The sequence below is a fragment of the Dermacentor andersoni genome, chromosome 3 (assembly GCF_023375885.2).
Source record: "Dermacentor andersoni chromosome 3, qqDerAnde1_hic_scaffold, whole genome shotgun sequence".
Taxonomy (NCBI): domain Eukaryota; kingdom Metazoa; phylum Arthropoda; class Arachnida; order Ixodida; family Ixodidae; genus Dermacentor; species Dermacentor andersoni.
In genome coordinates, this window is record NC_092816.1 from 72,471,501 (window position 1) to 72,488,904 (window position 17,404).

A 17,404-nucleotide genomic window follows, 5' to 3' on the forward strand; every position below is an offset into this window, starting at 1 on the left:
TCGAACCAAAAACTTTCACCAACAAATTTTAAAGCTCGTATGTAATCAGCGACATATAAAGATGGTCTGGCAACTATGGCAGATCGCCTTTTTTTTTTTTTTAGCCAGGACAATCGTGAGACGCTCCGCATGTTTTCTTCCGCGTTTCTGCAGCCTTCGAACACCTGCGTCGTCTGTGGTCGAGCAGTGTTCGAGTGCGTTTCCTTTGTGGGAGGATCATACTTTGTGCCTGTGTTCGTCGCAGTTGATAATATGAGATGCCCAGGGAAAGGAAGACCTTCAACGAACGTGAATTTCACGGTAACCGTTACACTCGCCTTGAAAAAGCTAATGGGTGCACGCGACGTGGCGAGACGCGAAACGCAGAACCCGCCAGCTTGCCTGCAAATCTTAGGAGGAGATCAGACCTGTGCATAGGCAGCTCTCACAAGCCGAGCTCCTGGAGAAGTGCCTTTGTGGTCGAACTCAAAACGCAAATGAGTCGTTCAATCATGCAGTTTAGGAATGCGCACCAAAGAACGTGTTGGCTCGGCTTCCGACACTAAAGATAGCAGCTCTGGATGCTGTCACTTCACTGAATGATGACAGCATCGCATATTTTGAAGTCGTGTGGATTGAACTCTGGGCGCAACATCATCAAATGGCTGAGGGAAGTAGACCACAAGCGAATGTACCTTGCGGACCGAGCAGCGTGACAGCTCACAAAGGAGCCAAGGCAAGCAAAACGACAAGCCGAAAAGCGCAAAAATGACTTCGACAGTGACTACGAAGCCGAGGCCTACTAAACCAATGGCTCTGAGCCTTTTAGTGCAAATAGAAATTGCTTTTCCCCTCTTCTTTTACTTTAGCCTTAATTATCTCAAAACGATTTTTTTAACAGAAAAGTACCCTTATTCCGTATTCTTTTGAAGATAGACGGTTGATTCCTTTTTTGAACCATTTACACAAGCGTGACAGCTACTGAACTATAGAATTATAGAACTATAGAATTAAACAATTGCACGGAGAAGTCTTTTAGTTACAAATTTCTTAATACACAAAAAAGCAAAAGTTTATATACTAGACTTAAAGGGACCCTGAAACGATTTTGACGATTTTGTACAAACGTACTGAGTCGTTAGAGTAGGTTCTTCTGCTAAATTAATTGGCGCATCTAAGTGCTCCGCGTAAAGCGTGTAATTTATTATGAAGTTTTACAAATGTGCATCGCTGCCGATCGCAGTACACTGCACGGCGGAATTTTCAGCCGCCCCTACCCATATGACGTAAATCGTCCAATTGACGTCACTAGGGCGAGCTATACGATTGGCTGCCCAGGGCGCGTCATCGATAATTTTTCCAGCTTTATGGTGAACAAATGATGTTCGTAATAATCGGAATGTTAGTTAAATTGTTTCTATAACAGAAAGAGAAGTAACAGAACAATTAAGAATGCATAAGAACCATTTCTCACTACACTTAAGCACTTCCGGCATACAAAAGCGTCGTCTGCTTGTGTTACAACGTGCTCCGTCTTGACGAGAGCTTCGCGGTCAGTGCGGGTCTTCTTTTTGTGCGCACCATGAATCGACTTAGTTGCATTGTGGGCTGCAAGCATAGCGACTGGCAATATGTCAAGCTGCGACATCGTGTCCCTCTGCAAGGCAGCAGACGAGCGGAGTGGCTGCAGCGCATCTGACTGTGGTCATCCGATCGGCGGCATTTGTGGCCGTCCGTTTACACCGTAGGATTACTACCACAATAGCGTTTCGCGAGTCTGGTATTCGGGTAAACGCAAGCGAGGGGACAGGGCCTGGTCGCTTGACCTTGCAGTTTCACGGGATGAGCAGAAGCACAAGCGTGAATGATCTGCACGGTGAAGCCACCTGGTGGCACAGAGCTCACCCAAACGCAGTAGCAGTAATCGGAAGTAGACGACACGACGTACCATCATGACGCAGAGCCAGTGAAGGCGGAGCTTAGCCCCGATCACTCGACGAACGAGTTAGGAGAAAATGCATGGCTATGCAGGAGGGTAACTTGTAATCGCCCGTAGCTCTCTTAATATGAGACGCTTCACACAAGTTGTGGAGGGAATGATTAATTTGAGCTGTACCCTAAGCGTATGCAAAATTTGTGCGAACCGTTTCAGGGGCCCTTTAACATTTTGATTAAAAACCTAATTTTCAACATGTTTTGATAAGTCTAGTGCAGTTAAAACTGCACAAAATTTGGAACAAGATGATGTATGTATTACTAGGGTACCGGCTATTAGTTAGCGAGAATTATTTCCTCAACAAGGCCAAAAATGCATGGAAAGTATAGGGCTTGCCACTGTGCCCCTTGATTAGAATGCGAAGATTATCTACCCAGCTGTAGGTTTAGGTTCCTATGGCCTTCTTGAAGCCCTTGGATTCAGAGATAGCCAGGGGAAAGTAAACATGTACGCAATAGAGATTACACTCTTAGGCAAAGGTACACCCTTTGGGGTGTATATCTGCCACACAACAATAATGGTCACCTGCCTTGCTTGCGTTTCCTTCCTTGAAAACGCCGCACGTGCTACTTTCCTATCGGCAATGCTATGTCATGCTGATAACGCGCATGCCGTTCGTTTCTGGGAACTGCCGGGCTAGCCGCGTTAAAGAAAGGAAATGTGGACAAGACAGATGATTATTGTTGTGTGGCAAAAGGGTGTAATTTTGCTTAAGAGTGTAGTAAGAGGCGACTGGAGTTTTGGCAGCAGAAAAAGATGGAGACCACAAACAAAGGAGGCGTAGGAAAACAAGGTTTGCAGTAGTGGTCCAGAAAGATTGCTGCTGGGAATTCTATGTGTTTTTTTTTCTCTTTCAGAATGGTAGGTAAGATATTAGGGAAAATAAGAATAGGAGCTTGGTGGTGCAACCCACCACTCCGTTTCAATGCGGGCGCCCATAGCATGCATGCATGCCTCCGCCCATCCATCCATCTGTCCGTCCGTCCGTCCGTCCGTCCGTACTACTGGGATTCACCCAGTGATACCCGAAGGGCACATTCCAAACACGCTTGGATTCAAAGTGGACGGAAGCATCAATCGGTCAGCAGTCGAGTAAGCAAGGGACGTTTAGAATATTGGTGGAAAACGAAAAGCAGGGAAGAGATTGACACGAATGGATCCATTATAGGAATAGGTAGCCGCACATGGTAAGTAGACAACTGAATACTGGTAAGCGCAGTTCCAAGACGGGACAAGAGACACAGAAGCACAATACAAGCGCCAACTCGAAACTAAATTGTATTGTGAAGATTTCACCCACTTAAATACCCAGCAAACAAAGCTAGCTAACAAAATAGCTAACAAAGCTTCTTTCCATTTGCCTTTATGCATTTTATGGGTCCTGTCCCTGTGAGCCAGTTATTTCCGGTATTCGAATTCTAGGCACGAGTGGCAATGCTTTGGCCAGATAAATCATGGAGGCATATCATATAAGAAAAAAAAAAATGCGTCTATTAGCAATACGTCGGTAGTTTTTCGTAGCCAAGAAGTACCTTTTAGAAATGATGCCGTAATGTATCCGCTGCTTGATATGATGCATTGGTTGGCTTGATGGAGCCTGCGTTTGCACGATCTTGTCTGCTGTGTATTTAATTAAACGAAATCTTCACAATAAAATTTAGTTGCGAATTAGCGCTTGTATTGTGCTTCTGGCTCTTTCTTTTGTCCCGTCTTGGAACTGCGCTTACCAGTATTCAATTGTTAAGCATGAACCAACTAGCCCAGCAACTAATCTTGTTAAGGTAGGTAGAAAAGTTTTTAGGAAGAGAAAAAGAATGAATAGACGCGTACAAAAATTCTGGAATGAAAAGCATGCGTAGCATATCCGAGTAACATACGCACACTAGAGGGGGGGGGGGTATTCTGTAAGAGGATCCACCTAGTGGACCGTCCATTTCGGCCGCTGCTGATTGGATGCAGCTAGCTGTACGAGCGAGGAGACGAGCGGCCCTAGCCAATCAGGAACGGCTGAAATGGACAGTTCACTAGGTGGACTCTTACAGAATACCTCCCTAGGTGTATATTTGTCACCGCCCTGGTTTAAAGGACCCGCCAACAAATCATCCTCAGTATCATCACCACGGTGGCACCGGCAGTGCGGGGGAAAGAAAATAAAAGAACCAGAAAGCTCGCCTTCGCGCATCCGCTGCTGCACGGTAATGAGGAAGTAAACGCTTCTTGTGGGTACAGTGTATTCGAATTGCGCTGCATACGTGTGCGTATGCTGACTCTGAAGCGATGATGCGTTCAAGGGGTCCGTCGAACTCAGTCAGCAACCGCGCTTAACAAAAGGCTCGGTGTAATTCGTGTGCGCGCGTGTATACTCGTGTTTCCGACTCTTGATGACTCACGCAAATCTTCTCTGTATATATAAATTCCAACTCGTTGGAGCTGCTGCATTTTGTAGTTTTTCGAGCGAGTAAAAAAAATAAAAGCTGGCCTCATCCAGCTTTGAAGTCGGATCGTTGGATTCAAAGTCCAGAGTAGTAACCGTAACTCAATGAGACCTTTGATGGTGTTCGGACGCGCGGAATCTAACCCGAGCCTCCTGGGTGAAGCTTTTCAAGGGCCTTACAAAAGATCCTTTAAAAGCTGCACACCACCACCCCCGAAGAACAACCCCTGAAGAAGGAGCCGAATGGGCTCCGAAACATCGGGCTAATAAAATTCAGTTATTTAGTTGGAGTCAGTCCGAAAGTCCTAATCAATTTCCCAACCAGACAGGCAATTCTGTCGAAATGTTTAGCTTCAAGTCTGAACACGAGTTGCACGAGTATAATGAGATATTTTTTTTTTAGATATTCCTAACCTCGGAATGCGCCTCGCATTATACTTGGGTTCGTGAAGGTATAATCGTAATATATTTTCCTCTCTTTCAGAGAGACCGAGATTCCTCCCACCCCCCTTCACTTCTATTTGTGGTCATGCAATTTACATGCAAATAGGATACTTTTCCTGATGCTCTTCGTGGCTTCATTGTATATTGCCTCTGTCCACAAAATTCTCGCTCATTTTCGCTTATGGCTATTTTTCTCCAAATAAAAGCCCCAAATTGCTTTTTGGTCTATTCGTCTGTCTAAGCTTTTCTCGAGTGCTTGCATTCGATTAAAAATTACTGCTTGCATGAAACTCCTAATACAGATGACAAGAAAAACAGAGAGCTTACAATTCCAAATTATCGTGTCATCACCGAGACAGTCTTTTTCTTTTTATTGATGACCGCCATAATTAGTTTTTGTGAGTTCTACGTAGCGCAGGTCCTTGAAATGCACGTAGAAATTATACCGCCTGCTGCACCTTACTGACGACGTTTAAGAACGCCTGGACTCTCGTAAGTTCAAAACCCATCTCTATTGATCGTTTTTGAGGCACAACACGTTCCAAGCAGTACAATTTTACGTCCACAGATGGCGCGACCGTTGGTGTACTCTTGCTGTGCAAGTAGCACAGCTACCACTGGACACGTTTTTTCATCATATCTGTGTGTCTGTTCAGACCTAAATAAGTATCTTGTTACCTTGCCCAAGGTTTTAGGCAGTATAACTAGGAACGCGTGAATCTACATTGGAGGGATGGTAAAGCATGACTTAAAGCGACCAATTTACGCAAAAAATAAACTATTTGTTAAGAGGCGTTAGGACTCTTAATAGCCAAAAGGAAGAAACGCACAAGGACGCAAGAAATAGCGACCTCTGTGACGCCATTCACTATCTCGTTTCAAAGGAGATACTCATACGACTCATTCGTCCATCTCAAACATTTGCATTGGAAGTACCGAGCCCGTACCTCGCTGTTGCCGCGCCTTTTCCAGCGAGTACTTCTGGTACTCGATGGCGAGCAGCACGACGAGGGCCAGAATGACGGGGGCTGCGCACACTCCGACGCTCACGTTGCACGCCTTGTTCATCCGCCGGTTCCTGCACGAGCACGAAAGTCTGCACGAGCAAGAAGGCCTGACACAATGTCTGCACGAGCACAAATGCACGAGCTTGAAAGAAACTCGCATGTCATTTATGAAAGGTGCGGAAGGAATCAGTCAACCAGTGCGCCAACGATTCAGTCTTTATTATGAGAGAGAGAGAGAGATAGAGAAAGAGAGAGAGAGAGAGAGCTCTTTACTGATTCCTGGAGTGGATTGGCAACCGCATGCCTATACGCGCCATGCTCCTAAGTGTACTGCCGTCGGCCGTAGTTTTCTGCGTCGTTGCTCGTGGCTCCCCCCTTGATTAAGGTTTTCGGAGCGAAATAAGCAATACCCGTCGCACATGCATGGTGGTCAAAGCTCCAAGGCATGTGGAAGAACAACTGATGATGTGTGGTGCTTAACGGCGCAAGGGCCAGCTATGGCCAAAGTGCGCCATGAGATACGGTAATAAATTGTCTTCGTTTTCTGTGTGAAATGATCAAATGAGTTGCAAACGGCAGTTGTAATGTGGCTATAAAGAGGCCTGAAACGGGTCGCTGTGAAATGCATAATATATATATATATATATATATATATATATATATATATATATATATATATATATATATATCATCAGCCTGGTTACGCCCACTGCAGGGCAAAGGCCTCTCCCATACTTCTCCAACAACCCCGGTCATGTACTAAATGCGGCCATGCCGTCCCAGCAAACTTCTTAATCTCATCCGCCCACCTAACTTTCTGCCGCCCCCTGCTACGCTTCCCTTCCCTTGGGATCCAGTCCGTAACCCTTAATGACCATCGGTTATCTTCCCTCCTCATTACATGTCCTGCCCATGCCCATTTCTTTTTCTTGATTTCAACTAAGATGTCATTAACTCGCGTTTGTTCCCTCACCCAATCTGCTCTTTTCTTATCCCTTAACGTTACACCTATCATTCTTCTTTCCATAGCTCGTTGCGTCGTCCTCAATTTGAGTAGAACCCCTTTCGTAAGCCTCCAGGTTTCTGCCCCGTAGGTGAGTACTGGTAAGACACAGCTATTATACACTTTTCTCTTGAGGGATAATGACAACCTGCTGTTCATGATCTGAGAATGCCTGCCAAACGCACTCCAGCCCATTCTTATTCTTCTGATTATTTCCGTCTCATGATCCGGATCCGCCGTCACTACCTGCCCTAAGTAGATGTATTCCCTTACGATTTCCAGTGCCTCGCTGCCTATTGTAAATTGCTGTTCTCTTCCGAGACTGTTAAACATTACTTTAGTTTTCTGCAGATTAATTTTTAGACCCACTGTTCTGCTTTGCCTCTCCAGGTCAGTGAGCATGCATTGCGATTGGTCCCCTGAGTTACTAAGCAAGGCAATATCATCAGCGAATCGCAAGTTACTAAGGTATTCTCCATTAATTTTTATCCCCAATTCTTCCCAATCCAGGTCTCTGAATACCTCCTGTAAACACGCTGTGAATAGCATTGGAGAGATCGTATCTCCCTGCCTGACGCCTTTCTTTATTGGGATTTTGTTGCTTTCTTTATGGAGGACTACGGTGGCTGTGGAGCCGCTATAGATATCTTTCAGTATTTTTACATACGGCTCGTCTACACCCTGATTCCGAAATGCCTCCATGACTGCTGAGGTTTCGACATATATATATATATATATATATATATATATATATATATATATATATATATATATATATATATATATATAGTGAAATTTATTTACAGAAAGGCAGAGAGGTCGGCCTGACCTATAACTTGCTCTGGCCTCCTACTCTACGCTGAAAAAAAGGGACGGGGAGGGAAAGGGCTGATGAATGATGATGATGGTATAAGGAAGACATGCGTATATACAAATTCACAGAGTTGTAGCATCTCTAAAGCCGTGCGTTCAGCCCAGTGGCTTAAAGAAAAGCTATAGCGGCACTTGTTATCAGGGCTGCGCTGTTTGCATTAGGCCAAGCATCATACTAATGTCAATGACCCATGATGAGCATAAAAGTTTGGCTACGAGGAAGTGATACAATAAAATGTAAACAAGCACTACTGCCTGCGCAGGGCTCTTGAAGTTAAGGGCTGCAGGCACGTGCTGTAGATATTTGCCACTGCGGCTACAGCCTAGAAAGCGAGACTGTGCTGCACATGACATGGCCAAATTATTTCTAATGTGTTAGTATTATCTGAAAAGCTAAAAGCTGTTTTCAGGTTTAAAAGCGGTTTGTTACTGAAAAAGAATCCTGGATGGAGTGGAATATGCTGACGATGCGCAGAATTAAAGTACTTCTTACGCTCAGCTTCTATTTCCCTGCACTGGACGAGGACATGGAGAACTGTAAGGCTGTCACCATACCTTCATCATGGCGGAGGATAAATTCCAGTCAGCAGGCAAGAGTGTATGCCGAAGGTATATGACCTATCCTTAATCGACAGAGGAGCACTTCCTTGTATCGTGCTGTTTTCTCCGATATTCAGTAGCCTAATTTAGGTTTGACAAGATGCAATTTATAGGATTCCTGAGTATTTCACTGTTTCTGCCAGTGCTTCTTCAACTTATGCCGCAACTATGGTTCATAGTGTGTGGTTGTAATGGATGTGTTTATGTCGGTGTCGCTAAAGACTACCGAGGTAGCGTTCTCGTCAGCAGCTTCATTGCCTTTTATGCCATTGTGGCCAGGAACCCAACATAGGATGTTAACTTGCTTGCCAATATAAGCTGAAGAAAGTAGTGCATATAGTTCGTTAAATACAGTGTTTTTATGTTTTCGTAAACTCATTACGGCTTGGACTACACTCAATGAGTCCGTGAACACAATCACCCTCGCGAGATCCATTTGTTTTATGTGTTTAACATCAGGAAGGATCGCATATGCCTCAGCTGTAAAACTACTTGTATATGGATTCAATGCACCGGATATTACCGGATATTAAGAACGATCGTCCTATAGAGCTGCGTAACCAACACCAGCAGGAGGCTTCTAAGCGTCTGTATAAAATTCAGCACAGGAATACTTCAGGAAGATGTGAATGTATGTGTGCTTCAGGTGCTCGTTTTGATGTCTCGACGAAAGAGACGTTACACTGGATTGTCTGCCACTCTTAAGGTGGTAGTAGTAGAAGCCTAGTAGGAGCCTTTAGGACATTCTCTAAAAGGGAGAAGCCTGTTTCTTCTGACAGAGCGTCCAATCGGAGGAAAAGAGGAGGCCTAGTGGTTGGGCGGTTGCGGAACAGCCTGGCCAAGGACAAGTCGTAAATAAGTCAATGACATGAATGATCTACAGCTGATTTGACCTTCAAGGCATAAGAAAAGCTTAAATACGTCCTTTGTAAGTACACAGACCATTCGTTAGATTCAACCTAGAGGCTTTGCACAGGACAAGTTCTGAAGGCGCCTGTAGCAAGACGGGTACCCAAGTGGTGGATGAGATCAGACGTTCTTAAAGCACTAGGCGTAGCTGAATTATAGACTATGTCTCCATAGTCAAGGCGTGATCGTATTAGACTGTTTTACAAGCTTATGAGGCATTGCCTGTCGCTTCTACAGGATGTCTGTGACAGGAGCTTCAACAGGTTCATAGTCTTGAGGCACTTCGCGATAAGATACTTCAGATGGAAGAAAAATACCAGTTTACTAAGACAATACATAAGAATTTATGTTCGGAGCTCACAGATAGTCGTTATCCATGAAGGTCTATAACGGGGTCTGGTAGTACGCCTCCCTCGTTGAAAAGGAGGACACACGTACTTTTGGGGAGGATTAATTTGAAACCTCTCTCGTCCGCCCACTTAGACAACTTATTTAAGCCAAACTGTACTTGTCGCTGGCATATACTTAGATTACATGTTTTGTAATCTATCTGGATGTCATCAACATGTACAGAATAAAACATGGTACGTGGTATGACAGTGTGGAGCGAGTTCATTTTCACAATAAAAAGAGTGCAGCTCAGCGCACCACCTAGTGGAACACCAACCTCTTGCGTGAAACGACGAGACAGAACGTTACCAACTATAACAGAGAACGCTCGATGGGAGAGGCAGCTCTGAATCCCATTCAGTAAGTTGGCTCGGACTCCCATTTCGGGCAGATCACGGAGGATTCCAACGCGCCAAGTCGTGTCGTACGCCTTCTTCATACCTAAAAATACTGACAAGGAAATCTTTTTGCGCACAAACGAATCACGGATATTTGTCTCGATGGGGACAAGGCGATCTATTGAGGATCTACGTTGCCTGAAACCGTTGTGTAAGGGATCGATTATTTTGTCCTTTTCAAGACAATGGATGAGGCGCCGGTTAATCATTCTCTCAAAGACTTCGCATAGGCAACTGCATGGTCAGAGCTATAGGCCTTTAACTATTGGGTGAGGAAAGACCCCTCCCTCCTCTTTGAGAATAGGAATCATAATTGCTTCTCTCCAGGCGGACGGAATGCAGCCGGCAGAGAACATGGAGTTAAATAGTGACACTAGTGTTTTGTGGGTTTCAGGGTGTAAGCGTTTGATCATTTCATATAGTATTCTGTCACTTCCTGGGGCGGACTTCCTGGGCGGACTTCGACGACCGCAGGGGCGTCTGATGACGCAGACGCCCCTGCGGGTGCCGAAGACCAATTGTTGCACGGCGGGGCGAATCTCGGTTCTCTTTTATTTGAAAACAATAAAAGAAAGAAAAATATAAGAATACATAAGCTAAATATCGCCATATAGGGCGAAGACTATCGCACATTTCGACGGAACTATGTGCTATCGGATTCAAATGAAACGCTAATAGCGGTGCACGTGGTACTGCTTGCGCCGTCATCATTACTTATAAGACGTCATCTTTTCTAGATTTTAAAATAAAAGAGAAGCAGAACACAAACGAAACTATCCCAGAAAAGAGGGAGCATCATCGCGCAGTGCGGTCAAACCGGATGTACATGCGCACCTGTCAATGGTGATGACTGGGCGGCACGCAGTATATATTCAGTTATGCTTCGGCCACGCGCTCCACTGTTCGCGTTTCATTTGACGCTGATAGTGCAGTAGCATTTCAAACTTACATCCTAACGTTACACGAATCATCGACGCGTCGTCTTCGCATATATAGACACTGTCGTTGCTGGGCGGTGTTATGTGGTAACTAGGCACGTACACAGGGAAGGGGGGGGTCACCCCCCCCCGAAATTAACCGGCATACGTTCCCCTTCCCTCCCCGCACATGCCACCACTCCTCACACACATTCCTACTCCTAAAGTGCCTCCAAATCAATGTTGAGATTTGACAGCTATTCGGCGGTCAACATTTTGCTGCCTTTTTCACTCCTTTTGTATGGCGGTAGTTATTGGCCTCTGCTGGGGTGTGAAGGCCAATTTTCTCACCGATTCGGTGCCCGCGCGATTAACTCGAGATGCCTTAAGTTGTCACCATCTGTTCAACGGTCACGCACATCGCTGTTTCTTCGTTAGTTCAACCTTCTTTGTTTGGACTCATCCAGGGACCAGGAAAGTAATTCGGTTTACGGTCCGTTGGTCTGTGCGCTCGTGAACGAGCTGCGGTGGGAGAAAACGCGAGTTGCGTTTAACTTTTCCTTTCGCTTCATTATTTCCTCGAGTGACGGCTCGCCGCGACGCTGGCGGATCCTAGGAGCCATATACCCGCGATATGGGTTAGATAAGGTGGAAAATAAAATAATGCGAAACAACGTCCATCATCAGACCCTGCAATAACCGTTAAACCCATAAGCAATATGACTGTCACCCGTTACCTCATCTGGTTTTTCCCTAATTGTACAGCACCTTTAGTGCGAAATTGGCAACTTGAAACAAGAGTCTCAAGGAGTTGAGATATTAAATGATCTACTGAGGGAGAGAGCCAAGGCTCAGCCAAACAGGAAAGAAAAGCGAAAATTGACAACCGTAACTGTTCTTTATGAAAATATTTACGGATCAACATCACTTTATTTAAAAAGGAAGTAGAGAAAACGCCGCCGGAAGTGGAAAACAATTCTGTTTGTTTTGAATGACGCTTTTACAGTTATCAGTCGAGCCGCCTGACGTAGCCACTTTTCTGCTGTGCTTATGTCGGTGGTTTTCTAGCCTTCCGCGGTGGGCGCAGTACATCTAGAACCGCAGCGTCCTGCGCTCTACGCTGTTGTACGGACTGGCGACCACGCGTCGTTACGCAACTTCCCAAATAACAATAATACGAGTCGGTTTGGGCACTTGGTAAAGCAGTAAACGAGGGATCCAAAAGAACTGTGGTAGTTCCGCAAATATATATTTTTCTATAGTTCTTCCAGAGATAACTGAAAAAAAAAACGCTATTATAGTCGGATGCGACTTAAGTCTGCAGTGAAGCACCACCCACGCCCTCATGATCACCAGCCACTGTTCCTCTGCGAGGCTGCAAATAATTCGTACTTCAAACTTTTCCTCTTACCCAAATAAGGCGGTAACCATAAGAATAAAATTATTAGCGCGTAATTTTATACTTTTCCCTCGTCTATTATAGCGCAATGTGAAAGCCTAATTCTTTACTGAACTGAAATAAACTGCTTGCTTCGCTGCAGCTATTTATTTTCAAGTTTCAGTTCAGTTGGCGGGAAGTTTCATGAGTAAAACTGGTTCAGCAGTGAAATGAACTGTATCGCAGACTTTTGAAGAGTGAAACGCTCAGACTCCATTCACGTTGTCCATGTCTGTTGCACACATTATTGCTTCCGCCGATCAAAAGACTCTTCAAGAACAGCAGACGCTCCGGGGGTATCAAGTAGGTCGCCGTTTTGAAAATGCCGCATCACGATGATTTTGTTTGCTTCTGTGATTGGCTTGCGGAGTAACACAACCTCGCGTTATAGAAGTTCTAGCCACTATATGGTATGGTGCTATATGGTCCTATATGGTATGGTATGATGTATGGTGCTATATGGTCCTATATGGTATGGTATGATGTATGGTGCTATATGGTATGGTGCCACTATATGGTATGGTGCTAGAAGTTCTAGCCACCATACCCGCGCTGTTCAGGTGCTTTGGTTGCCAAATGCTGTTTTTTAAAGCTGTATTCTACTATAGCAATTTTTATTTTACGATTCTGTCCTGCGTAAATCCATTTGACGTGGTTCCCTGTTCGCCAAGTAAAGGAAAGGAGTACCTCACAGGCGTACTTGTGAGATACACCTTGCTTCATTTCTCTTTTGCGGATTTACGCGTGTTTATGGCGAATGGTGGGCGTTATTCACATTTGCACTAGTAAAGGTACACGCCCTACTCATTTGCATAGAAATGTTACCTTGGGTTGCCCCCCCCCCCCCCCTCCCCGCTCACGAAAAAAAATCCTGCGTACGTGCCTGGTGGTAGCATTGTGTTTTTAATCACCGAAATGTGCCTGTGGAAATTCCAGTTGATACGGGCGCTGCTGTTCGAAAGCGTCAGCGACACGTTTTCCAATAGCTTCCATACACGCTCCGGGCAATCTCGTGACTCTATATAGGTGATATATAACCACCAATTACACGTCATATGTACGCGCATTCAGCATGAGACGGCCGGTAATCACTCTTGTGCGCTTGTACAGACAAACACTGCGACCAAATGCGAGCACCTTTTGGGAGCAACAAAACCAGCGTTATTTGCCAGCCGCGGCTGCTGCATTCTGATTGCAGAACCCATGCAGCTAGCCCACAGTGGAGCGTGTGTAGCAACGTTCATCACGGAGTCGCTCATTTTCAACAGTTCTGCTCGGGGACGTTACCCTGACTGTTAGTGTTACCGCAGCACACACAATTGCACACTAACCCGCACGCCCTGCAGGTTCACTTGCCTGTCATACTCGGAGCCCGAGAGGCCGCGCAGCGGCCGGTTGTTGGGCCGCGTGGCCCGGATGCTGACGATGCTGTAGCTGTCATCTCCCATTCTTGTTCCAGAGCAATGGCGCTTACCCACTACGGAGGGTTAGCCAGGAAGCTGGCGTTTGCAAAATAATATTTATTTGATGATATTTAATCTAATTAGATCATCTAAGTATCTGTTCGCACAGTTGCTATGTAGACAATAAAAGCAGTTCAAACATTTGGATCCGTTTATAATTTGGATGGACTGCCTATTGAGCGGGTTGAATATTTGAAATATGTCGGGGTCTACTTTTCAGAAAATTTAACCTGGACTAGTCATATTGAATATCTCACCTTAAAGTCATCAACAATGCTCAACCTCATTAGACGTAATTTTCATAAAGCCCCTAAAAGTGTAAAAGAGCAGCTTTACAGCACAAATGTGCCCACAATACTCGATAACGCTTGCGCGGCTTGGGGACCTTCAAACCTCTTATCTTATAAACAAACTTGAACACATTCAAAACCGTGATGACAGGTTTGTTTCTGTAAATTACAACTTCCACAGCAGTATTACGTTGATTAAGTAAAACCTTGGCCTGCAAACACTAGCACAACGCCGCTTAGCAACAAAATTAGACCTTCTTTTCTGACTTTACTTTGGTCAGAAATAAACGAGAACTTTTACATGTGTCCGCCCCATTTGATTTCTTTGCGATGTGATAACGAGTTTAAAGTTCTTGAAGCACGCTGTCGCACTGATGTTTTCCGCAAATCCTTTTTCCCGCTTACTTCAACGCACTGATTGTAAGCTTCCTCAAGTATTCTTTAATGTAAAACGTGCTCTGAGTCGTTTATAACGTCCAACCTGTCGTAGCGCACATCATTGGGCTTCGTACGATAAACTAACGTTTCCTTTTCTATGATGTAAATGCGCCTACCAGCCTGTTGCTACGTTTCTTTCTTCTCTCTGATTTTTTTTGTTATGTTGGGTTTTTACATTGCTGTCTGCTTTCTTAAATCAGCTCAATTCTTGCTTATGTTTTGCATTTCACTACAGATGTCCCCCCTTGAAACAATGCCCTCGTGGCGCTACATGTACTTGTATAAATAAAAAATAAATAAACATCAAAAGACAGAAAAGATATTCTTGGTATGCGCAAGTCAACATGACCATGCGCCGATCCGAATGTGGAGCCCATACTCAACGAGAAAACATGACGGATTAAACGAGTTGGATGAATGAATCCAAGTCCCCAAGAGTTGCGAGAGCCCTTTTCTGCGTTACGCGTACGATTCTACGATCGAATGCCATAGCCACGAATTATTAGTAGGCTTCAATGGCCGCACTTTCAGATCGAGATTTTGGCCAGCGCAGACGAAATTCCTCACTACCATAACTGGTGGATGCGAACAGGCTGCCTCGATGCCATGCTGCTCCCTACAGGGTGGTGACGCGCCTCAATCTAGCGCACGTAAAGGAGGAAGCGCGCCGTCTTGCGCCGCGCAAAGCTCCGAGGCGAAGGTTGGGAAGGTGCGCGTGTTCTCCCCCGGGCGGCCGCAGGCGCACGCCCGGGCCGCTGTATCTTGAAAACTATCTGCGACGGGAACAGAGTGCACCGTTCGCTCCTTAGTTCGCAACGATGCGAGAGGCAGCACGGAGGTCAGTTCGCTCGCTGCTGCTACCTTGTTTCCTCACTGCAGCGTTTTGACAGCGAGTTCCCGCGGTCATCGAGTGACATGTGTTAATCTTTGCTTCTACGCGCGTGACAACATGCTTGATAATTTATTTAGTATGCCTATGCTTGCAAGTTTATGCGGCCGATAAAACTACTAACCTTTCTTCGAATAGCTGTCCACTAATTTGCTATCACAATCGATGGTTCGCCTATCAGGTGAAACTGCGACTTTTTTCACACCTGCCGTCACCCTTGCCATTTCACCCCCACTCATACAATTACGACATGTTGCATCAACTGGCCCTGCATACTACTATCATGAAAGAGAAGGCAATCGGCAAGCATTCGTGATTCGAAGCTAGCAGGCGTAAAGCAAGCAGACGGAAGAGAAACAAAAAGGATGAAAAAGAAATATCGCTTGTTATTATCCTTTGCATACCTCTTCTGTTCGTATTTCTCACGCCTGTTTTTCAGAGCCTAAAAGCGTCTTTTTAAAGAAGTAATCAGACGGCAACGCGCACCTTGATACTCCGGCACGAAGAGCGACTGCCTCGAGAAGGAAGGCGTAAGCGTGCTTTCGTTTGAAGTTTCAGCTGTTCAAAGCATCGTGCAGTAGTTTGGTACCCAGCAGACACGATCGCCATCGCTTGGTTTACGCACCGCGCTTCACTGCATAGCCCAAACCTAGTGAGGGCCCAGCTTCAACAAAACTTTGTACCAGGACCCAGCTTCAACAAAACTTTGTACCGCGCTGAAGGCCTAATTTAAGATGGTGTAGATCTATATAAGACACTCCGTGGGAAATGCAACATTTGAAATGCGAGAGGAAACGTAAAAACAGCTTACAAAAATAACCGTTATGATACCTAAACAAAAAAAAAAACGCAAAACCAATGTCACTATGACCGTTGACGGAACGCGGCAGCACAGATATCACCGGACCTGTTAAAGAAGCTCGTGCTAAGGAATCGGCTATTCCAGCGTTCAACTAAGAATCCCTTCATCGTCGTCCTCCATTATGGTAAAATTTGTCACAAATGAGTAAGGTATGCCACTGAAGCAATCTTGGCAAAGACACAGAACTGTTCATTGTTTTTCTTACTACAGCGATTTAATATAATGATTATGATGATGACACGAGCGTAATATCTTAAACGGAAGGTCAGCCCGTTCCAACAGGCTCGTTCTATAAATCTGTAGAGAGAGAATGATAAATGAAAGGCAGGGAGGTTAACCAGGACTGAGCCAGGTTGGCTACCCTACACTGGGGAAAGAGGAAAGAGAAAGGAAACACAAGAGAAGAATAAGAAGTCCACTGTGGAAATGGCCGAAGTGATAACAGTTTTCTACTCTATATCTACTGACGGTCACTCAGACTGGACCACAGATGGTCGCTCAATCCGGTAGCTTTCAAATATCGCAGCAGTGCTTTTCTGGCCTTTTGTATCTGCGATATGCGAGTCCATGGTCCCAAGATCCTGTTCGAGGTTTAAGGAGCCCACTTTTGTTCACAGGCTATTGTGGAAGGATTTATAAAGGGGATACACAACTTGCCCAGAATCCCCCAACCACTCAGACGAGTACGTACGTACGTACGTATACGTACGTACGTTTCGTATGCATACAGATTTCAGATCATCTCAAATGCCTGGTAGAGAAATCCCTATAGCGACTGATTTAAAGCGTGAAATGGCCGTTAGCCGGTGTGTTTCCTAGTGTCTTGAGACAGCTCTACATGTCAAACCTGTTTGACATTTGGTGATAATGGTTCGGATGTGGAGTCGTGACTGGCGAAGGGGAAGCGGCCGGGCATTCTTTATCTCCTCAGTAGCGTTCGACCATGCATTTGCGCCGTCAGCTAACCTTATTCACTGAACGCATGCTTAAGAACAACATGATACCACTGCGCAAACGCTCCGTCACGTGGCTTTTTTCATATTTCGCGGGCTTTCTTTGCAACTCGGAAGAAGG